Source organism: Puma concolor, chromosome B2 (assembly GCF_028749965.1).
Source record: "Puma concolor isolate L17-30 chromosome B2, mPumCon1.1.hap2, whole genome shotgun sequence".
In the NCBI taxonomy this organism is placed as follows: Eukaryota; Metazoa; Chordata; class Mammalia; order Carnivora; family Felidae; genus Puma; species Puma concolor.
The window spans coordinates 81129773-81157087 of NC_141671.1; the positions used below are offsets into that span (position 1 = coordinate 81129773).

The 27315-nt window shown below is 35.3% G+C and overlaps 1 protein-coding gene across 2 annotated transcripts in view; it reads right to left on the bottom strand.

The window, feature by feature from the left end:
• RNGTT (RNA guanylyltransferase and 5'-phosphatase) overlaps window positions 1-27315 on the bottom strand; it is a 314047-nt gene that overhangs the window by 171043 nt on the left and 115689 nt on the right. The gene's annotated exons all lie outside the window — the stretch shown is intronic.

Here is a 27315-nt window from a genome sequence, read left to right on the forward strand (position 1 = left end):
ACAGGGGCGCCTGGGTGGCGCAGTCGGTTAAGCGTCCGACTTCAGCCAGGTCACGATCTCGCGGTCCGTGAGTTCGAGCCCCGCGTCGGGCTCTGGGCTGATGGCTCAGAGCCTGGAGCCTGTTTCCGATTCTGTGTCTCCCTCTCTCTCTGCCCCTCCCCCGTTCATGCTCTGTCTCTCTCTGTCCCAAAAATAAATAAAAAACGTTGAAAAAAAAAAAAAAGATAGTCAGGAGGTTTGGATATTTCTTGACAACTATTTAAAAAAAAAAAAAGAAAAGAAGTCACAAATCAATGATATCAAATTCTACCTTAAGAAACTAAGAACTCCATAGAGAATTCAGGAAGTTCTGAAAAAAGAAAAGAGCCACCTAGACTGAGATCTTAAGTCCAGTGAAGGGAACCATGCACCCCTAAGGTGAAGAGGGTACAGTCTCAGCTCACTGGATGACAGAGAAGTTGATGAAATGTCTTGAGGAAGTGTCTCACAAGCTTTTAGAGATGGAAGTTGTGGTTAGAAAGCAGTATGTCTGAGTTTAAAACTTCAACGTAGGAACAGTAGCCAGAGAAAAGCTGCCAAAGTGAAAGTGACTAAATCAGAAGAAAGTCACTAAGATGACAATTGCAAAGAAATGGAAAACCCAGGGTAATAAACAGATCAAACCAAACATTAGGGAAGATGTATTCAACAAGGGCGATGGGCAGTCTGAGAGAATTTAAGTCAGATGCAATCTCCAAGGAAGGAATTGTTAACCAAGGAGCCAAAAAGACTTTCCATATACACAGTTAAAATAGTCAGGTTTTATTTTAATAACTTAAATAAGCAGATAATTTAAAAGCTCACTTTGGTATTCTCTTGTCTCCAGTATTATATTCCAAGATAGAATGTTCTATACTTTTAAGCTACTTTGGTTTTTCCCTCTTCTATATTTTAAGTAAAACTTATTTATGAGTTGCCCTGCTATTCTTATATAAGAAGTGCTAACCTAAGTTTTTCTTAGATAATTTGTTGGAGGATAACAACTCAATAAAAATAAAATTTCAGTCAGTGTCCATTAGACAGGTATTTCCTGATTGCCTACTAATGCTAGAAACCTAGCTAGCTTTAAGGATACTGGGGACTCAGTGATAATATAAGCCTAGGCCAAAATGCCTAAACAACACCTTAATTTTAATTTATTAGTAAAAACATTAAATGCAATGATGTAATTAACCACTTCCTGTCAATCCTTATGCAGAAACACAGTTCAATTTAAATTACCCAAGTTGTTTCTAAAACACTTCTAAGAAATTTCTTAAAAAGCTATCTTACTTTTAAAATGTAAAAAAATTGTTTAAATAAAATATAAAAGTTTAACTGCAAAACCCTGAAGAAGCTTTAAAGTGAAATATGTGGTGAATTATCCTAAACTAGGATACATTGTTTTACAGAATTACAATCTTATTTTCCACCAGATCAAATCAGAAGACAATTAGATAACAGGTAAAATAGCAGACATAATATACTGAATAATTATTAATGAAGCATTATAGTGTGTCATAAAGTCTTACTTATAAATTTTTAACTTGCTTACCTATTAACATAATCTTATCACTTGAATACCATCTGAAACATCCTAGAGAAGGCATATAACTTTCTATTGACCAGAGATTGGTGGAAATGACAAAGGTTATATCAGGTGATTGAGTCTGAATTGACATTTTATGTGTCTATGAATCAGAAAGTAATTGGAAACCAAATCATTATAAATGCATAAGCAGAGTAAGATAATGCAAAAGGGCTTGAAATTAGAAACATTAGAAACCAAACAGAAACTGCAAAGTTACAAAGCATAGAAAGGAACCTTTTACAAATAAGTAAAATGACAGCTTAAGACTACAATGAAGAAGAAAATGAATCTGCAATGTAATTGGGAATGCAAATTGGCAATATCAATTCATTACAATAAAGAAAAATACACCAAGGGAATACTTAAACAAGAAAAGAATAAACTATCTCCATTTTTCTCTTCTGGACTGTTCTACTCACATCAAACATTATCTGAGCAAATATCGCCACACAGCCTCAAGTGACTGCCTGCGAATACTAAATACAGTTGCTTATATCTGCTGATTATTTAAATATGCTTTCATAACTCCCCTAAAATTCAAGGCTTTATTTTACCAATCCCCCCAAAATGGAAATTTCCACCCACCTAGATATTATTCTTCATTCCTTTTCATTTCTAAAGTCTAATTTCTGGTTTAGGCTAAGACTATTCAATGCTTCAAAACCCTAAATAATTCTTCTAATCAGTACAAAATCATTTTACAAAACTCATCCTTCCTGCTCACCAAAAAGCCACTATCATTACCTCATTTTAAAAACAATGATTTGGGGTGCCTGGGTGGCTCAGTCAGTTGAGCGTCCAATTTCAGTTCAGGCCATGATCTCATGGTCCATGAGTTCGAGCCCCACGTTGGGCTCTGTACTGACAGCTCAGAGCCTAGAGTCTGCTTCAGAGTCTGTCTCCTTGTCTCTGCTCCTCCCCCACTCACATGGGGGAGAGAGAGAGAGAGAGAGAGAGAGAGAGAGAGAGAGACACAAAGACAAATAAGCATTAAAAAAATTTTTTTTAAAAACAATGATTTGTGGGGTGCCTGAGTGGCTTAGTTGGTTAAGCATCCAAATCTTCATTTCGGTTCAGGTCATGATCTCACAGTTCATTAGATGGAACCCCACAATCTTGGAACATTCATCCTCTCTCTCTCCCTCTCTCTCTCTCAAAATAAATAAATAAACATTTAAAAACAATGATTTGATTTCCATTATTAACCAATGATGATTCAACAACTGTATCATTCAAGGTAGCTAATCAAAATATAAATAGCTTCTGGAATACTATTACTGGCCCTGTCATTAACTCATATTGCTACAATTAAAATTAAGCATAACAGATCTGATGAGCCCCATGTGACAAGTTAGAAAATCTTAAGAAAAAATTTCTCTGGGAAATAGGGGTTCTTTATTATTTGTGGTAGCGGTCAGTCTTACTTTCACCAAAATTCCCTCATAATTCTACAAAATAAAGTCAACTCACCCTCAGGGAACAATCAAAGTTCTTTGTGCCAGACTTCTTTTTAATCTCAAAATTGAGGCATCATTCATTTACTCAACAAATAATCATTTAGTGGCAATAACTGACAGCCATTCTATCAAATGTTTGAGATTTAAAAGAGATCAGTTTTTATCCTGAAGGAACTAGCATCAGGGTCTAGCATGGAGGTCTCAAATTCAAATATTTCTAAGTGCCAGGCCATGAACCTCAACAGGACTGGGCATAAGATACCAAGGACTAGTAAGAACTATGATGAACTGGACAGCACACCCTCATCTATAAGCAAATTCAATGTTTTTTTGGTTTTTTTAAGTTTTATAGGAGCTTAAACCTTCTGGATCATACCAGCTTATTACTTCTGGTTAATATGGATCTATAAAGACATAAAATAATAATTTTATAGTAAGTGCCTTTAGTAGAGTTGGTTAAAGACTTTTGAGAAAATAGAAAATTATAATTTCATCTCTCATTCAATTATATTCAAACGTTTACTGAGTACTAATTATGTATCCATGAAAACGAAAAAAAAAGATGAGAAGAATGAGGTAAAACATCTAAACATTTTGTGATGTGCCAGGCACTTTTCTAAGCACTTTATATATAATAACTCATTTTAGCATCATAACAATTTTATGAAGTAGGGACCATTATTATCCCCATTTTAAAAGTGAGGCTTAGAACTTGCCCAAAGTCACACAGCAAGGAACTGAGAATCCAAAATCATTCTGGCTCCAGAGTGCATGTTCCTAACTGCTTTTCTATACTAGTGTGTCACATTTCTAGAAATTTTCTCCTAATCTCTTGTCTAGCTTATATGCTCCTTTAACATTCTCTCACAGCATCCTGTGCTTCCTTCCATCACAGGATTTTCCTCTTTAATTGTCTGACTACCAAATTGAGCTGTAGGTTTTTCAAGGTCAATAAAATCACACACATATCATTGAATCTTCAGCATCTATTACAGTAAACTGGCACAGAGTAAGCTCTCACTCTCACAAATGTGTACTAAGTAAATATAAAATGAATAGCACAGTTTTGGGAACAATAAAAATAAGCCAAAAGATATAGTTAGATAGAAAACACATGGAATGTATTATTCCAAGAAACTGTGTAAGATGAAAACATAAAAAATTGTAAGAGAGGTTTAAAAGCTGGTAATATACGTACAGATTATTAAAGCGTAAGATATTTTTAAAGATGAAATCATCTCTCATAGCTAATAATTTCTTCCAAACCATTCCCTTTATTACCTTCATTATATTCAGCATAACACTAATACGGTCCTAACTGGTCTTCTTGCTTGTAGATTAATTTCCTCTCTCCAAACTATTTCTACTCACCTCCACTATTTAAAACAATGTTATAAGTCACAGTCACAACTAAAAATCTTTAAGTCTTCCTCACTGCCTATATAGTCCAAGCTTCGTTAGCATAGTTTTTAAAGTACTTTTTTTCTGGGATACCCTTCCTAAATGTTTTCCAGGATGTTTATATAGACTGCAGCTGGTAAAAAAGTATAGACGAGTATCTCCTTTGTGGGTAAAAAAGCATGACCTACTAGTTTGGAAAAGTATTAAGCACTTTTGGCAAGAAAAAAACAGAATTGATAACCATAAACATGTATGTGATACATAAAAATAAAATTAAATTACATAAGTGGCTGGTCTGAATACTGCCAGAAAGGGGACAAAAATTAGAGAAAGAAAAAAAGAAAGAAGTTAAATATTTGTAGTATGAGCATAAAGGTGAAATCATCATAAATTTTAAGACTTTCAACAAAGAGCTCTCTGGTAAAGGGCAAAACAATACTGTATCTCACTAAAAAGTACATCCTTTGTTTGAATACGTGTGTCCTGAAGCACTAACTTTACCAAAAGAGAGGTCTGGGCTTTGCCCTCCACTACTGAGAGATGATCTCTAGGACCCTGAATGTCCTGCCTGACAAGCACATCTTTGTCTGCCTGAGGTGTCTGGTTACCAGAGACTCTACCGATGTGATTTACAATGGAAACTTTGGAACAGGCCATATTAGTCCCGCCCTGCAGAGAAATGGAGACTAAATCTATTAGCCCAAATCTTCAGGGGCTGAAGACTAAAGGTCAGCCATGCAAGCAATACGTGACTGAACTACAATATAAACTTTGGACGCCAAAAGCTCAGGCAAGCCTCCCTGGTTGGCAATACTCTTTGGGTATTGTCATGCAGCTTATTGAGAAGAAATGTTGTCCTTAACTCCCTAGGAAGAGGACCACCAGAAACCTCACATTTGGGTCCCAGATTTTGCGCCATGTGGTTCTTCTTTTGTTATTATAAAATTGTAATCGTAATTACAGTACCTTCCTGAGTCTCTGAGTCATTCTAGTGATTATCAAACATGAGGGAATCCCCAGGAGTCCCAGAATTTGTAGCCAGCAGGTCTGAGGCAGAGGTGGGCCTGGCAGCCAAATCTTAAAGCTAGTGTTGCAAGTGAGGACAGTCTTGTGGGGACTACGCAGTTGGCCTGAGCTCACTGCAATAAGTTTTTGTCAGTGAATTTCTCTAGTTAATACAATTTAAACTGTCCTCAAAGTCATAATGGTCAGCAGGAAAACATATGATTTCCCTTGTTGGGCATTACTGCCAAGAGGCTGCTCAAGAAGTTGCAGAATTATAGAATGAAGCTATAGTTCCCCTGTCAGTTAATGGGTAAAGTGACCCAATTAGCCACCACAGATGAGATCTTCAAGAGACACTGACTATCTCTGGATGAAGATAAGCCATACGGGGATACCAAATGGCATTTACCTGTGAACTAAACATGTTCTGTAGCCTAATAAAATATGGAAAAATGGTAGTGAGACCTTAAGAAATATACTTTGCTTTCCATAATATAGAAAGTATATAACATTTCCCTTACTTTTTGTATTAACTTTAAACTAGCATAGAAATAGAGATCATATAAAAATAGGACCTAAGATTTATATCTAGACTGCTGTATAAAACACTTCATGAACAAAATAGCAAAATATATTATACCTCTGTTATAGTCCCCCCCCCCCCCCCAGGTACTTAAAGTTAGGCATTTATCAACAATTCAATGCACCAAAGCAATTACATGGTTCACTGGAATTTTACATAACACCTTTAAAGAATATCTGCGGGGCGCCTGGGTGACTCTGTCGGTTCAGCATCCTACTTCAGCTCAGGTCATGATCTCATGGTCCGTGAGTTCGAGCCCTGCGTCGGGCTCTGTGCTGACAGCTCAGAGCCTGGAGCCTGCTTCACATTCTGTGTCTCCCTCGCTCTCTGCCCCTCCCCCATTCATGCTCTGTCTCTCTCTGTCTCAAAAATAAATGAACATTAAAAAAAAATTTTTTTTAAAGAATATTTGCTCTCATTAACTGTATTATCATTAGCCTCCTATGTCCAACTTAAAATTCTTACCAGTTCTCTTTCATGCATCTATTTACAGATTCTTTCCCAGAAACATAGTTCAGCCTGGTGAGAAGTTTCCTTCTCATGAGGTGTACACGTGTGTAAACAGCATAGGTGGACAAATATGTGCACTCACAGTCCCTAGACTAAGACCAAAAATTCTAAGGACATGCAAAAAGAAAGTCAAAAGATAAAAATAGGGAAAGAAATGAAAATCCTTGTGAATGAGGAAAAAGAATGGAGAGAACTAGTGGAAGAAACCCATGGCTTATGATGGGGTATTTGACACAAAATAATAGGTTTCAGAGAGAAGACTTAGCAAAGTATATTTCAGGTACTGGAAAAGCAATGTGCTTAAACCAGTAACAACCCCACTATGGATTTACTACTCTTTTGTTCTTGGGTATATAAATCTATGAGTCAGTCAAGATTCTACTTGAAAATAACATTAAAAAAAAATTCTTAGGGGTCCTCCTAGAATCAATAATAAAATCTAATCATATATTGATAAAACACTGATCTACAACACACCAACGTTTTTATAAAAGGTAACCCAGATATGTGAGTACTTAAATCTCATGTTTTCCTGGATGTGATCATAGTCTAAAGACCAGGGTAGGGGAATGAGGGAAAGGGGGAGTGCTGCAGGCTGAGGGAAACCACCTCTCTCATCATTTCCAAACAGGAATATGGATACCTTGTACTGAGCATAAACAACTCTGGTCTCATGTGCATAAAAGAAATCCTAAACTTACTTAAAGCTTTCACTTAAATGCTCTTCTTCTCAGACAGCAAAACGTAACATACATGGTATCATGAACCTCCTCATACTAGGCATCTGAATTATAGTTACTGTACCTCATCAATATCAGACAGAACTGAAAGCTACATTCTTGGGTCTTTCAAAGCTTGGTTTCTCTGATCATCTCATCTAAAATAAAATGTAGTCAGGGGCACCTGGGTAGCTCAGTTGGTTAAGTGCCCGACTTTTGATCTCAGCTCAGGTCATGAGCTCATGGTTCCTCGGATCAAGCCCCGAGTCAGGCTCTGCACTGACAGCTCGGGGCCTGCTTGGGATTCTCTCTCTCCCTCTCTCTCTGCCCTGCTCATGCTTACATGCTCTCTCTTTCTCTCTCTCAAAAATAAATAATAAATAAAATGAAATGAAATGAAATGAAATGAAGCGTAATATTTTCCCCCTCCAGTTGTTTAAAAGGAAAAAAAAATACTCTCATGCCTCTTTCTTTCTGATTCTATGCCAAACTCTGATTATAAAACATAACCTGTCCCTATGCCTCCTTCATTACACTCCCCCACCTCACTCACCCATTGGTTTCAAAATATTCTATCTATACAGAGGTAGGATGATTCAACATTTAACAGTTTAAGTTTCTCTATCCAAATGTAGTCTCTGTGAGGTTAAGTATTATGTCTAATTGTTCCTGAATATTTTAAGCATCTAAAAAAACATAATCAAATACACTATCATAAAAAAGTCAAAACAAATGTGGAAGATTACTTCATTCAGAAAGATATTAATTCAGAAATATAGTTATTATTATAATACCAATGGACTAGAAGAAATTATTTAATATTTAGAATACTGTTTTTCCTTACCTTGAGTATCCTCCAAAGTACTTTTTACATAGTTTTAAAAGATAAAGTGGATAATATAAATCATCTTTTTTCTAAAATGACTTAGCATCTCAAAAGAAAAAAGAAGGGCATTAGAGGAACATTTCAATACTACCAATACTAACAGAGACAGTAACAGAGAAAGTAAGATGGGGTTCAGAGATGAAAGAGCCCCACGAAAAAAATAATGAAAAGGCCAAGTTCTGAAAAGGTGCTGGAAGAGCTCGTGCAACCAATAAACATGCTCCGCAACCCCCATCTGAATGGTTGGATCTGCCTTCTCATAGTAATTTAAAGCTATTTCCAAGACTTTACTTTTTACTTTTGTATAAAAAGTCCTAATCCTCTGGCATCAGATACACCAGCCACTCTAACGCTAACTCTAATATTTCAGTGCCAGCTGTCAAACTCCCAGAAAGGACATGTGCACATGAATCATGGTTTTCTTCTTCCTGTGCACCAGCATACATGTGGACAATCCACCCCAAATCCCAGTGTCCAAGTTCCTCGACTTTTCAATGCCGGTGACATTCTCTTCTATTTTACCTCATTCATGTCTTACACCACTCACAAACTTAGAGTCACAGACCTCACTGTGAAACACAAAATAATAAAACGTCTGGAAGATAACAAAAGAGAAGATTTAGATGACCTTGCGCATGGCAACAGCCCTTCTGGTATAACACCAAAGGCCAAAGGCGTGATGCACCAAAGAAATAATTGATAAGTTGAACTTCTTTAAAATTAAAAACTTCTGTTCTACAAAACAATGTCAAGAGAATGCGAAGACAAGCCACAGACTAGGGAAAAATACTTGGAAAAGACAACGTATCTGATAAACAACTGTTACCCAAATATACAAAAAACTCTTAAAACTTAACAATAAGAAAGTGAATAATCCAATTAAAAAAATAAGCAAAAGTCCCGAACAATCACCTCACCAAAGATATATAGCTAGCAAGTAAAGTAAGCATGTGAAAAGATACTCAACATCCTATGTCATTAGGGAGCTACAAACTAAAAGGACAATGAGATACCACTACACACCTATCAGAATGGCCAAAAACAAAAAAAACAGACACTACCAAATGTTGGAGAGGATGTGGAACAATAGGCTCTCTTGGGCCCTGCCAGCGGGAAAATGCAAGACGGTACAGCCACTTTGGAAGACAGTTTGGCTGTTTCTTACAAAATTAAAGATACTCTTACCAGATAATCCAGCAGTAGTGCTCCTTGGTACCTACCCAAACGAGCTGAAAATTTATGCCCACACAAAAATCTACGTGGGAATATTTATAGCAGCCATATTCATAATTTCCAAAACCTGGGAGCAACACCAAGACATCCTTTAGTAAGTGAATGGATAAACAAACCGTAGTACATCCAAACAATGGAATATTATTCAGTGTTAAAAAATGATTTGGAGCACCTGTGTGGCTTAGTCAGTTGAGCATCAAACTCCTGATTTCAGCTCAGGTCATGATCCAAGGGTTGTGAGATCGAGCTCCATATCAGGCCCTGCACTGAGCATGGAGCCTTGCTTAAGATTCTCTCTCTTCTCTCTCTCTCTCTCTCTCTCTCTCTCTCTCTCTCTCTCTCTCTCTGTCCCTCTCCCCAACTCACACTCTCTCTCTAAAAATGAATGAATGGGTGGATGGATGAATGAATGAATGGAATATAAAAATATGAAAATTAAAAAAATTATCTATCAAGCCACGAAAAGATACAGAGGAACTTAAATGCATATTACTAAGTGAAAGAAGCCAATCTCAAAAGGCTACACACTGACATTCTCAAAAAGGCAAAACTAAAAAGACAATAAAGAGATCAGTGGTTGCCAGGGGTTAGGGAGGAGGCAATGATGAACAGGCAAAGCATAGAGGGTTTTTAGAGCAGTGAAACTATTCCATATAATACTGTAATCTATAGAGATCCATGTCATTATACATTTGTCAAAACCCACAGAACGTATAGCACCAAGAGTGAAGCCTAAAGTAAACAACAGATTTTGAGTACTAATGATATGTCTAAGTCAATGGAGGTTCATCAATTATAGCAAATGGTGCAAGACATTGATAGTCAGGGAGAGGCTGTCCATGTGTGAGGGCAGGGAATATATGGGAATATTCTGTACTTTCCCCTCAATCTTGTGGGCCAAAAATTGCTCTAAAAAAATAAACTATTTAAAAAAAAATTTTTTTTTAATTTTTTTTTTTCAACGTTTATTTATTTTTGGGACAGAGAGAGACAGAGCATGAACGGGGGAGGGGCAGAGAGAGAGGGAGACACAGAATCGGAAACAGGCTCCAGGCTCTGAGCCATCAGCCCAGAGCCCGACGCGGGGCTCGAACTCCCGGACCGCGAGATCGTGACCTGGCTGAAGTTGGACACCTAACCGACTGAGCCACCCAGGCGCCCCTTTAAAAAATTTTTTAATGTTTATTTATTTTTGAGAGACACAGAGTGTGTTGGGGGGAGGGGCAAAAGGAGAGGGAGACACAGAATCTGAAGCAGGCTCCAGGCTCTGAGCTGTCAGCAACAGCCCCAGACAGCTCTTTAACTCACGAGCCATTAGATCATGACTTGAGCCGAAGTCAGATGCTCAACCGACTAAGCCACGCAGGCGCCCCCAAAAATTAATTATTTTTAAAACGAAAGAGAAGGGAGGGACGGATGGGGAAGGGTGAGCTATTGAACCATAAAAAGCACTAGAAGAACTTTAAATGTATACTGCTAAGTGAAAGAAGCTAATATGAAAGGATTATATACTATATGATTTTAACTATATGACATTCCGGAAAGGGCAAAATTACAGAGATAGCAAAAAAGATCCATGAATGCCAGAGGTTCAATGAATGCCAAAAGGGACGAATGCAGGAACACAAATTACAAATTACTCTGTATGAGCCTGCAATGGTAGATACATGACATTTTGCATTTGTCCAAATCCATAGAATTATATAACACAAGGAGCTAACCCTAACATAAACTATGGACTTTAGTTGATATTAATATTGGTTCTGCAATTGTAACAAATGTACCATACTAATGCAAAAATGCACCATATTAATGAAAGATTGTAACAGGGGAAACTGTGTACTGAAGGAGAGAAGGTCTCTAAGAACTCTGTACCTTCAGTTCAATTTTATGTAAACATAAAACTGCTCTTAAAAAATAAAGTCTTTTAGGGGCGCCTGGGTGGCTCAGTCAGTTGGGCGTCCGACTTCGGCTCAGCTCATGGTCTCGCAGTCCGTGAGTTCGAGCCCCGTGTCAGGCTCTGTGCTGACAGCTCAGAGCCTGGATCCTGTTTCAGATTCTGTGTCTCCCTCTCTCTCTGACCCTCCCCCATTCATGCTCTATCCCTGTCTGTCTCAAAAATAAATAAACGTTAAAAAAATTTTTTTTAATAAATAAATAAAGTCTTTTAATTTTTAAAAATGCAGTATTGGAAAGGAAACATATAGACCAATTTTTATCAACAATGTACATAGAAGGGGGAAAAAAAAAAAAACAATGTACAGAAGGGAAGGGAAGGGGAGATCCAGCTGATACAACACTACTTACTGAGCAGACCCATTCTTTCCCCACTGCTCTATAATGTGACATGTGTCATAATTCAAGTGACCATGTATTTGGGCCTGTTTCCCAACTATTTTGTTCCTATACGTTTTTTTTAAGTACATGTGGTACACCAAGATGTTCACTGCAACACTATTTGTAAGAGTCCAAGACTAGGAACAAGCCAACCATCTATCAATAATAGAATGGATAAATAAATTATGATATACACAGTATACTACAATAAATATGATCAAACTATGTCTACATGTAACAACAGAGATGAATTGTACAAATATGAACTGAGAAAACACAAACACAAAAAACTCATATACTATTTGATTCCAAAACAGTAATATTACTGCTCAACAAGAATATTATTAATTTATTATGATACAAGTTTAACAATAGTGATTATCTCTGGAGAGAAGGGGTTGAAGGACAGAGACTAGGAGGGCACACAGGGAATACTAGTAGTGTTCTAGATTTGTGTGAGTTCGTTTGTTTAAAAACATTTTCTTTATATAAAGAAAGAACTGGCTAAATTTTAGAAAACATATGTTTCACATTCTAAATAAATTTCTGAAAAGCACACTAAAATATAAGGAGCAGAATCAACTATGCTAAAAAACAGATGTGTGAAGTATAGGAACATTTTAAGAGCTTTCCAATAGTACAAAAGAAAAGAAGAAAAAGATAAAAGATAATCTATACAGAAAAATACATATTAAACAAAATTTTAAAATAAAAAATACATACAGTAGGTAAAGCTATATTAGTGGACAAACAGAAGTAGTTAACATTTCTAAGCCAAACAGGGCTAAAACTTAAACAGGAAAAAAGTATGTCAACTTATTTTGATAATAAAATTCATAATGGACAAATAAAAGTAATAAATGTTTATGTGTAAAAAATAACATGTTAAAAAATAAAAGAATTTAATACTAAGAGACTTTACTATTATTCCTCAGAGAATGTTTATAAAAACTGATGATCTATTAGGCCATAAAGAAATTCCCACCTAATTCCTAGAGGAAAATTTGTCCCAACAGAACAAAATAAGTTACAACTAAGAAAAAATAATAAATTGAAAACAAAGGGAAAAAGTTGATAAACTTGAAATTTAAAAATATTCTGTTAAGTGTTGTTTGTCAAAATAAAAGAAAATTACAATCATCTGCTTCGGGGCAGACAGCTATAGCAACAAAATTACTAACACAGACCAAGATTAGGGATAGAGGAAAAGTGGCCAAAAGTGAGTTAGACAGTTTTTCCTTGGGAACTTTTCCCAATTCTAAACATTGGCAAAATTTAGAAAATCTAGGCTTTCCCCTGAGCAGAGGGACACTCTGAGAGACAGAGAAACAAAGGAGAAATTTTGTTTGACTCACAATAGAGAAACAAAACTGGGAAGGGATTTAAAGATATAGCTGAATTTTCCCTCAAGATTACTGCAGAATTTTGAAGTTACACAGATACACAAAAAACAAAAGTTAAGAGATAACATTTTATCTAACAACAATAAAATATGAAAATTTTAATGAAATTTATACCTTTTAAAAAATTACATATTAACAAAATTCACTCAAAAATGTAAAACCTTGAGGGGCACCTGGGTGGCCCAATCAGTTACGCTTCCAACCCTTGATTGAGGCTCAGGTCATGATCTCACGGTCATGAGATGCGGCCCTGCATTGGGTTAAGGCACAGAGTCACCTTTTTCAAAAAATTTCCTTCTCTGAAGTGCCCTACAAATTATTTTAGGGCTGAGTGTATTTAAACTTGCACAGAACAGTTCATTATTATGTAAATAACACTACTCTCAGAAAAAGTTAGAAATAATCCATTTCATGTAACATAATGAATACAAAAGCCAACTATAAAATCAACCTCTATCACAGCGCCTGCATGGCTCAAGTCAGTTAAGCATCCAACTCTTGATTTCAGCTCAGATCATGGTCTCACGGCTCCTGAGTTCAAGCCCTGCATCTGGCTCTACAGTGACAGTGCAGAGCCTGCCTGGGATTCTCTCTCTCCCTCTCTCTGCCCCTGCCCCACTCATGCTATCTCTCTCCCCCCCTCTCTCTCTCTCTCTCTCAAAAAAAATATATAAAATAAAAAATCTCTATCTACTATCAACTACAGATCAATCTCTATCAGTTATTCAGCAGTTCTAGGTGGTGGTCTAGGCTCTAGAAATATGTCAGCAAATCTTCTCTCACATTATCTATCTTATCAAAAAGTGTGTCTATATCACATAGGAGTATAAATGGGTGGCATACCAATTAAAAACAAGTGATCTAGAAATACATCAACACTTAAAATATGATGGCTTAATTTTTTTTTTTTTTACAAAGCTATCAGTACAACCCAGTGAGTATTTATTTGCCAATAAATAGTATTGGCATAACTATGTATCTATATAGAGAAAAAAATGAACCTCAATTCCTACCCCACACTATAATTAATTTGAGTTGGATAAAACATACAGACATAGAAACTAAAGCCACAAAGCTCTCAGAAGAAACAGGAGAATATTTTTCTGACAAGATTAAGAGAAGAAAAGATTTCAAATTTAAGCAGGACACACAAAAAAAGTACTAACCATAGAATAATTGATATTAAATTCACCGAAGTTTAATTTAACTCCTGTTTATCAAAAGACACTATTTAGAAAATGAATCAGCAAATTACAAAATTGGGAGAAATTATTAGGAAAACATATATCTGACAAAAGATCGATGCCCAGGATATAGAAAGAACTTTTCCCACAAAGAGATAAAATAACCTAATTAAAAACGAAAATTAAAAGTGAATGGAAGTCTATAAATTTCTTTGAAATGTATCCAAAACATGGACTAATGGGTGAATAGAGGAAGAGGTACATGAAATAAGTCGTGTTAAATCAGGGGCACCTGCATTAAGCATCCAACTCTTGATTTCTGATCAGGTCATGATCTCGCGGTTCATGAGTTCGAGCCCTGCATTGGGCTCTGCACTAACAATGTGGAGCCTTCTTGGGATTCGCTCTCTCTCTGCCCCTACCCTGCTTGAGCGCGTGTGTACACACACACACACACACACACACTCTCTCTCTCTCTCACACACTCACACACACACACACACACACACTAACTAAACCAAAAAAAAAAAAAAAAAGGAAAGATGTGTTAAATCAGATATAGAAAAATGTAAAATCCAAATGGTATGTGGGCAGTACATTCAGTACAATAAAATTCATTCAACTTTTCTACATATTTAAATGTTTCTTAGTGAAATCTTACTGAACAATATCAGAGATCAGAAAAGGACTAAGGAGGTGTGCTGAAAACTAGAAAGAGGCAGCCATAAGATCTGAAGACAGCTCCAAGCACACTATAAATGTCTTCAAATGAAATAAAGTATCACAAATGAAAGAAGCAGCACTGGTGAATAGCAACTAAATGAAAAAGTCATAGAAAATGAGAAGAAAGGTAGGCAAAAGCTAGATCACATAGTTTACTATGTGCCAAGATAATGAATTTAGATTCCACTTTAATGTTTTAAAAAGGATCTATGGTATAGGCACAAAAATCCTAAATAGTAGCAAATTAAGTTTAAATATACATTAACTGTGCTATATAATATGGTAGCTGCTTGTCTATTTAGACTTATGTTAATTTAAATTAATTAAAAACCAAGTTCTTCAGGTGCACCAACCACAAGTCGAGTACTCAGTAGCCTATGTGTCTAGTAGGCACTGTAGTAGGCAACAAAGTTTATAACAGAACATTTCCATTGTCACAGAACATTCAATTGGACAGTACTCCTTTCAAAGAAAATACACATAACACAAACATAATGTCAACAAAAGAAATAATTTAAGAAAGTGAAATTTTCTGTAAGTTTTCTTAAATCACAAAAGTAGAAATAAAAATAAATGTAGAAATATTTACAAAATGCCAAAATTCTTACCAAATAAAATGCTTTTAAAAAATTCTGTCAGTTATCACAGAACATATTTTGAAAGGTACATTCAGAGCTGAGACAATAAATTGATAACCAACACTTCCAGGGGCACCTGGGTGGCTAAGTCAGTTAAGGATCAGACTCCTGACATTGGCTCAGGTCATGATCTCACGGTTCTCTCTCTGCCTCTCCCCTGTTCACTCACACGCATGTGCACACATGCTCTCTCTCTCAAAATAAAAAACATTAAAACATTTATTTTAAAAATTCTCCTCTAAAATGGTAAAGGATCCATCAGGCCATATTCAATTTCAATAACAAACAACATTATTATCAGACTAGATCATGTAAAACTGAACACCAGAAATACGAGAATACATAAAGTTATCCTCATTTTATCTTGCATCTGCCTCTAAACCAAAATGGTTTCACCATTATATCTGTAACTGCATAAATAAAAAACAACAACTAAGGATAATCCCTGCAAAACCTCTAGAGTATGAACAGATCTTCACACAAAGTTTTAAACAAAGATTCTTCTCTTCACCCATAGTTGCATAACAACCTCTCAAAAGTTCTTTTTCTTTTACTATAATACAAGTAATACAACATAAAGTCACAGACATATATATATATAAATCACAAACCTTAAGGCTTGATTTTCTTTATGAACTACCAGTCTTGGACATACTCTTAAGAACTTTCTATTTAGAGATAGAAGAAGAAAATAAAAGCAGGCCATACCTAGAAAATAAATCTGAATGCCAGATGAAATGCATAAATATAAATAAAGCCTCAATTTCCTACCTAGCAAAATATACAAAAAAATAATAAATGAATAGGAGCATCTGGGTGGCTCAATCAGTCAAGTGTCCAACTTTAGCTTGGATCATGATCTAGCAGTTCATGGGTTCAAGCCCAGTGTCGGCCTCTGTGCTGACAGCTCAGAGCCTGGAGCCTGCTTCATGTTCTGTGTCTCCCTCTCTCTCTGCCCCTCCCCTGCTTGTACTCTGTCTCTGTCTCTCAAAAATAAATAGACATTTAAAAAAATTTTAAATAATAATGAATAAATTCTAATAAGCTACATGAGTACATGCCTTTGAAAAATTAAATGTAATAAAAGAATAGCTTTCATAATTCTGTTTAATCCTCTCAAATGTTATTAGATAGATCTTCACATTTATTACTTTTTCTTCCTATATAGCAAATATTTTTAATAAAGCAGTCAAACTGGACATGAGAAAGTAAAATGACTCCAAGCAGAGAAAAGCAGTAAATTTACTGCTAAGAACTTTCAAGAGATTATCAGGTCTTTCTTTTATTTTTTTATTTGAATGTGTGAGATGAGAGAGAGGGATGGAGTCTTACTTATTTTTTTTTTTTTTTTTTTACTTAGTTTTTTAATCAAGCATAATTTCCTTAAAACCACTCAGGGTCAGTTCCTTGCATGTTCTCTGACTAGGACCTAACTACATACAACCCTACAGGGAACATTAACTGCACCAAAGGGGAAAAAAAGGGAGTTGAAAGAGGCAAACAAACAGAAAATGCAAAAAGACAATCTACTATTTCAGGAGAAAAAAACTTTACATGTGTAAAATAATCCAAGATCAGCCTTAGTCATATTAAAGTAAAAATGGGGAGTTCACAAAAGAGAAAATGAATTATTTTTGCCCACTAGTAGAAAAATAAATAGGCATTTAGGCAAAAATGCATAAGTCAATCTTACCGCTTTATAAATGGCTAAAATTTTGGAGTGGTCTTTCTACCCACTCACATAACAGATGAATACAAAAAGAAAGAAAAGAAAAGAAAAGAAAAGAAAAGAAAAGAAAAGAAAAGAAAAGAAAAGAAAAGAAAAGAAAAGAAAAGAAAAGAAAAGAAAAGAAAAGAGAAGAGAAGAGAAGAGAAAAGGAAAGACAAGACAAGAAAAAAGGCAGCTTCTCAGACTAAATACAAACAGCTTTGAAGTTTAAAATATTGTCTGTCTAGCAGCTGTAATACAAACTTTCCAAAACATCTGCTGAAACACCTAAGAAAAATGCAGAATGAAAACTTCAAACCTCATATTAGGACGAAAAAGTCCACATGCTACCACAACTTAAAGACTGATAGGTCTCTATTCAAAAGGTTGGTCAATGCGGGCACCTGGGTGATTCAGTTAGTTAAGAAGTCTACTCCTGATTTCGGCTCAGGACCCTCCCCTACTCGCACACTCTCTCTCACTCTCTCTCAAAGTAAATAAATAAACTTTAAAAAAAAAAATTAAAAGGTTGGTCAACGAACCTTGCATATCATACAGACAGCAGGCCTGACCAACAAAAATGACTCCTTCAGCACCTGGGTGGGTCAGTCGATTGAGCGTCCGACTTTGGCTCAGGTCATGATCTCACAGCTCGTGAGTTCGAGCCCCGCGTCAGGCTCTGTCCTGACAGCTCAGAGCCTGGAGCCTGCTTCTGCTTCTGTGTCTCCCTCTCTCTCTGCCCCTAACCCACTCGCATTCTGTCTCTGTCTCTCTCAAAAATAAATATTTAAAAAAAAATAAAAATTAAAAAAATGACCCCTTCAAATTCCCTCCGTGTCTACTATAGATCACAAACACAAGGTTTATACCAACCAAACAGAAACCAGGTAGCTGTTCTTCCACATGTGTCTACAACATCATGGGGCAAACTGCTCCTATACCCTCTCTCTCCCCGTGTTTTAGATGGTTTTCAAAGAGTATCTATAGGGGGTCCCTTGGACTCTTTCAGACAGTCCATGAGGTCAAAAGTATTTTCATAATAATGCTAAGGAGTAATTAACCCTTTTCATCATCACTGAGTATATGGTGCAGTTTTCAGAGACAATGTGACATATGACACCACAACTGAATCCAGCCGTCTTCCATGAAGCCAGACCTTTTTTAATCCACAAAAAGGCAAAACAATGCCAATCTTGTACTAAATTGTTTTTGCTTTAGAATATTTAATTTTGCACAAAAATGTTATTTCTATTAAGATAGTAGGTTTATTGTTTTAAAATAAACATTTGCAATTATAATTTCTAATATGATAACTATCATTAGATATAACCCACATAAATTAAAAAAACTCTCCAGGTCCTCAATGATTATAATGAGTATAAAGGAGTCCAGAGACCAAAAGTCTAAAAACTGGTACTCTAGGTAATCTAAGTCTCTTATGGACCTTCACTTCCTTTGCTGATACAAACATCGAGTCAAAGAAAAGAACTGGGAAGGAAGAATATGTATATTGGTTTCATGTTCACTCATAAAGGAAGTGCCGGAGTTGCAAAGAGACAGGAAGTTCCCAGAGAGCAGAATATATTGAAAACTAATATCCATAGACTCCATCTGTTCAGAGGATCATGCAGTAGAAGACAAAGGAATAGTCCATTTCACTCTAGCATAGTCCCAGCTAGACAAATGACATGAATGTAAACTAGAATGCCGACTGAAATTTAAAGAGTGCACACAAGAAGGATCTACAACTCTTGCCATCTAACAAACAGTAGGAAAAAATAAGATCATCACAAAAACTCACAGGAAAACTAAAACTTTAAAAATAAATTCCATTTTTAAAAATCCATGAAAAAGAAATAAATTTTTAGAAAAGTTTTGTATCCTCAGTAGGATACCAAAGGACAAAATCTTTTTAAAAAAAAAAGACAAAGAGAAATAGAGTAATAAGAACTGGATGAGGAGAAAAACAAAACAAAGCAAAACAAAACAAAACAAAAAAACAACATGAGATTAAAAGAAGACGAGTAAAGCAAATACTTAATATTACAGAGAGGGTAAAAAAAAAAAAAATCCACATTAGGGAAAATAAACCAACATTAGGGAAAATTAAATCTTTCTTATGAGACCAAGCTCAAGATTTTCCAGAATGCAGGAGGGGGAAACGGAAAAAACTGAATCACTATATTGTATAAAAAAATCAATATCCAAGATTACATTAAGTATGTCCAAAGAAACCAGAACACTTAGAACGATGCAAGAAAAAAGGGCATTTAATACCTACATGCCTTTCTTGAAAATGTACTTTAGTCAGCACTGTAGTTAGCACTGTAGTTAAAGATGTTACGAACTTCACCGACTCTGGTCAGAGACATCAATAAAGTGATAGGAATTAAATTAACTCAGAACAATAAAAAGCAAGTGGAGGACAACCATCAGAAGATGAAAAGGATTTCAATAGATTTCTGAAATACAAAGAGGATAGAAACCTATTGATATTAAGCCAGAACACACCCACAACAATGAGGGGGGGGGGGGGATCTTCACTGAAGAAGAAGGAAGAGCTGATCATCAGTAAAGTGATAGCTGAGGGGAACAAACAACTCTGAAAATTGCTAGGCTACCAAATAAGAACAACAAGGATCACGCATCACCTAGCTAATGTATTTGGAGATCTCTGCCATTTGTGTTTCAGAATACAAAAAAAATATGTTCTTTATGATATTTCTACTTTAAAAACTGACTTCTGCTTACAATTTCCTTCATCTAACGGTAGCAAATAAAATTCCAGTGATACATAGGCATATCTCCACAGAGAAACCTGAACTGTGATTCTGTATACATTTCTTTAGTCGAAAATAAGTCTTGTAAGAGAACTTAATGTCATCTCTAATAAAAACTATAAATCTGCCCAGTGCCTTAATCAACCCCAAGGCTTTCAAATTATTTATTGCCTTGAAATTACAGCATGAACATTGATGCAGTTCTCTCCTTCACCTCTTGTAAATCATCTCAACAATGAAAATATTTTTATGTGTGTATTTATCAAGGAAATTTTCTTAAACTAACTCAAGTTTTCAGCAAAACTCAGAGGCAAATATAATACACAAACTCTAAAATACAAATGTAGACTATAAAAAGTAGTTAGAATCCAAGAGAAAAGGGCTAAGGAAAGTTCAGAGTGTGGCTGGAAGAACTAGCCAGCAGATGCCAGAAATTATGCACAAAAATACACTCCGAGAGTAAATGGCTTTCTTAAGCGAAAAAGAGAATTTCGATGTTTGAAATACTGAGTACATAAGGCAGAATACAATGAGGTAGAGACAGAACCACAGACAACTGAAAAGAATCACAGAGAAAAGGCATTTGCCTAGAACAAGCCTGAGTCTGGCCAAAGCAAAGCTTTGAGTAATATAATCTAAAATATCACTTCCTATATTCTCCTCTCATAGCAACCTCCCACAAATAACTGATCCAGGAATATCTAATTTCTTTGAAGATAGGTAATATTAAGGGAACTGACATAGCATCAATACAAAAGTACTGAATGAAAAGAGGTAGAAAGGTAATATGAGGTAGAACGGTAATACTAACAGTGCAAACTTCACAGAAAAATACTGCCATACAACAGATGACAATTATTACCACATACTTGATCATGACTTTTTAAAAATAAAACTCTCACTGATATAAAGCAGACCAACAAAGCAGAAATGTAAAAAGATTCGAGGAAAAAGATGGCATAACAATTGAGTAATATAAAAGGTAACATGACAAAATACAGGAAAATAGTTCAAGGGAAAAAATCATCAGCACAGAAATGAAAGAATATAGCAAATACAGAACAATAATATAGAACAAATAATAAGAGAATGGAGATTTAAAGGACACAACAAAATGAAACAGAACAAAGGAAAAAGAAATTAAAGGGATCAGAGCATCAATATTAGATTTAGAGCAATGGTTCTCAAAGCAGGGTCCCTGGACAAGCAGTTGCGTTTCACTTGGGAATTTGAGAGAAACCGCAATTTCTCATGCCACCAAAGATTTACTAAAGTCAGAAAATCTGGAAATGGAACCCAACAGTCTGTTTTAACAAGCCCTCCAGATAATTCAGATCCACACTAAAGTTTTGGAACTGATGCCTCGGAAGATGGAAAAAGAGACACAATATGAACATAGCCAAAATGTCCAAAGAGGAAAACCAATCAGTATAACATCACAAATATTTAAATATAAACAATAAACTTAAAACTTGAATCTGCATATTAAGAAGGGCATAAGTAACAGAGAAAACTGACCTAGAAACAGTGAACTCCAAGACATATCTAGAAAGTTAGTGAACTTTAAAGATGAAAAAATAATCTTTTGAGCAAAGAAACAAAAAGATTAAGTTAATTAAATGGAGGGGGGAAGAAACAAAAAATCAGATGGCATCTTATTGCTTCACAACAACATTAAATATTAGAATACAGTGGAACACTCACAGGTTAAGCATGAGCCAGGATTTTTATATTCCTTTAAATGACCCTTCAAAAATAAAAATGACAACAAGTAAACACTCTTAAACATGCAAGAACTAAGGGATCACTGTTCTCATGAAATATTCTTGAGAAAACTACTAGGAGTTAAAACTTCAGCTAAGCAAGAATGGGAAAAGGAGTACTATTATCAAAGCAGTAAAGCATAATTAGCTATAAAATAAAACAAATGTGGGGATTAGGAAGAAAAAACAGAAAGTAAATATCATCTACCCCAATAATATGAAAATAATATAAATAAAAATTGAGAGAAAAAAAAGGAGAAATGATGGGTTGGAATTCCCATCTTTGGAATTTAATGTTAACAAATCAAGTAGTAGAATATGAGTATACTTCACAGTAGGAAAATAATATCATTTATTAAAAACTAATAGTGGAGAAATGGGAGTAAAAGAACAAAGACTTATATTATGCATAGGTAGGAATTTAATAGGTAATACTTAAAGAAATACAAAACTAAAGATATCATAGAAAGATACAATTGTGAAATTAATCACTAAAACAAAAATACAGACAACCCAAATACCAGAAAACTAGAAATGCATGCACCAACACACATTTTAACAGCAGAATGAAAGACCTGTGGTTAACTATGAAAAGAGAAAACAACACAATAACAGCATCAATATCCAATATATTTTTCACATGGATAAATGTAAATGGAATAAATCATCAGTTAAAAAAATAAAAGAGTTATTATACACATGTCGATGTAAGTAAGAACTTGGACAGAAATGTTTGTTGCAACATTATTCACAATAACCACCAAGTAAAACAACTAAAAATGTCCATCAACTGAAGAATAGATAAACAAAGTTAAATATCCACACAAAGAAATATTTTGGGGGCCATAATGAGGAATGGCATACTGATTCATGCTACAACATGGATGAACCTTAAAAACATTATGCTATATGAAAGAAATCAGGCACAAAAACACCACATTTTGAATGATACAGCTTCTATGAAATGTCCCCAAATAGTCAAATCTATAGAGACAGAAAATAGACTGGTGGCTGCCAAAGGCCAGAAGTTAGGAAGAATTAGGGAATGGTTGCTAACAAGTACAGAGTTTCTTTTGGTGGCGATGAAAAATGATCTAAAGTTGATTGTGGTGGTGCTCATACAACTCTGAATTGCGCACTAAATTGAATTCATTGAAATTGTACATTTGAATGAGTAGACTGTACGATACGCAATTACATCTCAATAAAGCTGTTTAAAGTTCTAAATAACAGAAGTGTTACAGTGTGGATCACAAAGGAAAACAAAACTTCACTGTATACAAAGCACATACCTAAAATAATATGATTCAAAAAACCTTTGAAGTAGTATGATAAATAAAGGCAAAAACAAACAAAAAGAAACAAGGCTCACAATATTAGTCACAATCTTAAAAGTCAAGACAAAAAAAAAAACTTTATAAGTCTAAGGGAATATAAATCCAAATGAATAAATAATTATCTATGAAATTATCATCACCAAAAAGCACAGTATGAATATTCATGAAGAAACTTTAGAAGACACTATAATTAAACAGCCACTAGTGTTAGGAAGATTTCATTCACCTCACTTAGTCCATGACAGATCAACTGAGCCAAAAATAAAAACGAATATAAAGGCTAAAACAAAAACATAATTAGTAAGGCAAATTTGATTGACATATATAAATCTTAACTCTGAGTTGATAACACCTTTTAAAGGGTCTGTGAAAGAGTCCCAAGAACTGATAACACCTTATAATAAATTCCAAAAAGCAGAATATACAGATAATATCCTTTCACCTTAACACGATAAAATTTAAAACAAATTCAGAAAATAAAGACTTCTACCTTGAAATTTCAAAACTCTTTAACAAGCATGAAAAAAAGCAAAAAAGAAAACAAAATTGCAGACTTCTTAAAAACATGACAAAACTTACTCAGTATCCTATTCTAGTTACCAGACTACGTATGGCAGGCGCAGAAGGAAATTTTAAAGTACTAATATCTATAAGAAAAGAAGGAGAGTTAATGAATTCAATTGCCCAACTAAAAAGATAGTAAAGGACAATAAAGAGAAATACAAACCAAAGATTAATAAATAATAAAAGTAAGTTTTGCTTAGGAAAAGAGCAGAAGTAAGAAACAAAAGAAAGCTGGTTTATTGTGGAGGGGAAAAAACTTAAATAGCTACCATTATTCAGAAAAAAGCAAAGAAACAAATATTCAACTAATAAATCTGATAGGAAATAACCACAAAAACAAAAGAAATTTAAAGTCTTATCATCAATTACTTTGCTCAACTCTATGCAATTAATTTTAAAATATCAATAAAATGGCTATTTTGCTAAGAATGATAATTTACCAAAACAGGGAAGTCTAGTTGGCTCAGTCAGTTAAGTGTTAGACTCTTGATTTTGGCCCACATCACAATCTCACAGTTCATGGGTTTGAGCCCCCTGTCAGGCTCTGCACTGATAGCACAAAGCCTGTTTGGATTCTCTCCCTCTCTCTCTCTCTCTCTCTCTCTCTTTCTCTGCCCCTTCCCTGCTCATGCTCAGTCTCTCTCAAAATAAATCAATAAACTTAAAAAAAAAATAAAGAATGATAATTTACCAAAACAGACTCAAGAAGAGAAAAAAATCTAATCAAACCAATTTCCATAGAAGAAGTAGAGGAAGTCCAGTATCTGTTAACCCAACCCTAAACACTAGGACTCAAATAGTCCATGGGAGAATTCCATAAAATCCATCAAAACTAGATAATTCCAATGCTATTAAAACTACTCCAGAACAGCAGAAGAAAAAATCCTAAGTTCTTTTTGTGGAGTAGAACATTGATGTAAAAGTTACCAAAGAGTTACAGAACAAGATCACTTATTAACATCAATACAAAAATCCTAAATACAATGCTAGAAAAAAAAAAACCGTTCATTACATCATTTAAAAATAATACACTATGGAGAAATAATCCATGTTCATGGACAGGAAGACTCAACAGTGACAAAATGTCAGTTTTTCCCAACTTGATCTATAGATTCAATGCAATCCCAATCAAAATGCCAGCAAATTATTCTGTGGATATCAACAAACTGACTTTAAAGTTTATATGGAGAGGCAAAAGACCCAGAACAGCCAACATAATGTTGAAAACAAAGAAATAAAGTTGGAGGCCTGACACTCCCTGACTTTAAGACTCACTATAAAGCTACAGTAATCAACATAGTGTAGTATTAGCAAAAGAATAGACAAACAGATCAACAGAACAAAACACAGATCCCAGAAACAGACTCACATAAATATAATCAATTGATCTATGATAAAGGAACAAAGGCAATACAATGGAGCAAAGACAGTTTTTCAACAAACGGTTCTACAACAACTATCGTATTCCAAAAAATGAATCTAGACATAGACCTTACACCCTTCACAAAAATTAACTCAAAATAAATCATAGACCTAAATGTAAAAAGCAAAACTATGCAACTCCTAGAAAATAAGGTAGGACAAAACCTAGACAACTTTGGGTATGGTGAATCCTTCTTAGGTATAACACCAAAGACACGGATCCATCAAGACATGGATCCATGATCCATGTGGTTTGAGAAAACAAAACACATGATGGAAAAAATATCTGAAAAAGCACATCTAATAAGGACTCTTATCCAAAATATCCAAAGACTCTTAATAACAAAATGAACAAATCAATTAAAAAATAGGTCAAAGACCTTAACAGACACATCACTAAAGAAGCTATAGAGATGAAAAATAAGCATATGAAAAGATGCTCCACATCATATGTCATTATGGAATTGCAAATTAAAAAAAAAATTATTTGTGCGTGTGTGTGTGTGTGTGTGTGTATATATATATATATATATATATATATATATATATATAATCACTACACACCTATTAGAATGGCCAAAATCTGAAACACTGACATTATCAAATGCTGAGAAGGATGTGGAACAACAGGAACTCTCATTCACTGCTAGTAAGAATGCAAAATGGTAAGCCATTTTGGCGGTTGATTACAAAACTAAATATACTCTTACCATATAACTGAACTATTGTGCTCTTTGGTATTTACTCAAAAAAGTTGAAAATTTATATCCACACAAAACCTACACGTGGGTGTTCACAGCAGCTTTATACATAATTGCCAAAATGTGGAAGCAACCAAGAATCCTTCAGTAGGTAAATGGATAAATAAACTGTGGCATGTCCAGACAATATAATATTACTCAGCACTAAAAAGTGAGCTATCAAGCCATGAAAAAGACATAGAAACAACACTTAATGGCATATTAATAAATTAAGGAAACCGATCTAAAATAGTGTGATTCAAAAAATAAAATAAAGTAGTATGATTCCAACTATATGACATTCTAGAAAAGGTAAAACAAAAAAAGTATAAAAATCAGAACTTGCCAAGGGACAGGGGAAAGAGAGGGATGATTAAGCAGAGCATAGATAGGTACGGCAATGAAAATACTCTGTATGACACTATCCTGATGGATATGTTATTAATATATTTGTTCAAACCTACAGAATGTACAACACCAAGAATAAATCCTAATGCAAACTAGACTTTGGGTGATTATGGTGTCAATGTGTGTTCATCAGTGGTAACAAATGTAACATTCCAGTGAGTAATGTTGATAATGTGAAAAACCATGCATATGTGGTGGCAGCAGGTGTAAGTGAAATCTCTGTACCTTGCTTGAAATTTTGCTGAGAGAGAAGGAGCTAAGATGGCTGAGTAGTAGGAGGACCTTGGGCTTGCCTCATCCCTCAAACACAGCTAGATAAATATCAAATCATTCTGAATACCCAAGAAATATATCTGAGGACTATAGAACAAACTGCACAACTGGAGGAAGAGAAAAGCCACACTGTGAAAGGTAGAAGTGCAGAGACATGATTTGGGAGAGAAACAGACTGCAGGTGCTGTAGACAGGAGGAAGGGAGAGAGAGAAAGAGGAGTACACAGGGGATCGCACAAGGAAAACACCTCCCCAAAGCCACTGACTGGGAAAACAAGAGGGGCTGATTTTCTGAAGTTTTTACAACCAGTGGAGCTCAAAGAGTGTAGTTTTAGAGGCCCATGGTGTGGCCAGTGGTGGAACCCAGCAGGCGCTGCAGTGCTCCTGTGGATAAGGAGGGCAGATAGCCTGGGAGCAGACAGTGCCATCTGAGGATGCCCTGGCAGGCACTGGGAGAGATGCTTCCCCCTTCTTGGAGCACATCTGGAAGAGGTGGCACTGCCTCTCGTGAGTCACAATCTCATGGTTCATGAGTTCAAGCCCAGTGCTGGGCTCTGTGCTGATAGCTCAGAGCCTAGAATCTGCTTCTGATTCTGTGTCACCCTTCCTTTCTACCCCTCCCCCACGCTCTC